The following is a 1,581-nucleotide window of genomic DNA, read 5'->3' as shown; positions in this document are numbered from 1 at the left end:
AGAAAAATATGTAGTATGTATATATAATCTATATATATAATAAAATATATATATAGGATGTATATATATATATATAATATATAATATAGGTATTTATCTATATATATATATATTATATATAATCTATATATATATATATATATATATATGGAGATCGCTCAACGATATTAGTTACCTATTGTTAAATGTGATGTGGGAGAGTGAAGTATCTTGTTAGGAAATAAGTCTGTTTTCTAATGCGATACGTCCACATTATTTTCGCATACTGAGGCCTCGAGGTACTGATTTACTACATTAATTGCCTCGTTTCCTTTCTAGATTTGCAACATGGTTAGCATGGGTAACGTGATTTTCTTCTTGCCCAACAAGAACAACGTTGATGATTTCTGCAAACACTTTTTTTTCAACTGTCATGATACTTCAAGGAGAGCTACTTAAGTATTTCTGCTTCCGCATCTCTACGAACTGTCCTGACCATGTAAGTAGCATTTTATTGCTGTTGCAAGTTAATTAGAATATCTATCTTTGTTGCAATTGATGATAAATGGTAAGGGAGAAAAAAGTAATTAAGATGCACTGTCTTGCAGCCTGAAAAAAATATATAGTTTCAGAGTCATCACCATTATCGTATTTTCAGTATTTAGGAAATGACTCAGTAAATATTTTGTTTGTACGGTTAGAAAAGAAGGAAAAAATGTCTTACGAGATATCATTTTAACTTCATTTTATTTTACAGTATATCTTGGGCGTCGATCCCATTGGGAAAGGGTTGCTTTCTATTGTATCTTCTTCTTTCTCATATGGTATCAGGAAGGTAATGTCCTTATTCTCTATGGCTCTCAAGGTCTTTATTTTTTGTGTTAGTACATTATTTAGTTCATAGCCCTATTTCCATCTTGTGCGGGGATGGGACACTGTTTAAACACACACGCACACGCACGCAGCATGTACACACACACACATTACACACACGGACGCACACCATCTACCCTGCATATGATATTTAATTACAATACATGAAAATACATTTACTTATTTTCATTTTCAGAAAATGGGCCCGGGTCTCATGATTCCATACATGGTGATGATGGGGATTGCTATCGCCTTGTTGATATTGGGTAGTGCAATATCGTGATCATGACCATATGGCGATCAATGATTGTATGGCCCGGTCCTGGCTCTCCTACTTGGAACAGTCACCTTCATCATGACTTTCTTCAACCTTGTTGTTCGAGCCCATTATATTTTGAGGTATGTTTTTTTTTTTTTTTTTTTTTTTCTTTTTTTTTTCAAGCTATGTTTGAGGATCGGTCAATGGTTGTGGTAAATGTAGTGTCAAATTTCAGTTAAGAAAATGTGTATCTACTAGAGACGATTTAAATTGATGTGCTTTTTTGTTTTTGTTCTTCGTTCTTCTTCTTCTTTTTTCTTCAGGTGGTCCAAAAACCCTAAAGAATGACTACAAACCAATGAAGATTAAGAGGAATGGGACTCGTGAACAGGACTCCTGAACAATCGTGGCAATCATTGAATCATTGAGGTTAATGAGTCTCATAGCCTAAGCTTAATCTGTTAAATGTA

The sequence above is a fragment of the Penaeus japonicus genome, unplaced genomic scaffold, assembly GCF_977035675.1.
Source record: "Penaeus japonicus unplaced genomic scaffold, GWHDUDI00000001_assembly GWHDUDI00000004, whole genome shotgun sequence".
Classification (NCBI taxonomy): domain Eukaryota; kingdom Metazoa; phylum Arthropoda; class Malacostraca; order Decapoda; family Penaeidae; genus Penaeus; species Penaeus japonicus.
The sequence above is the reverse complement of the archived record's forward strand: the minus strand, read 5'-3'. Positions refer to the sequence as shown.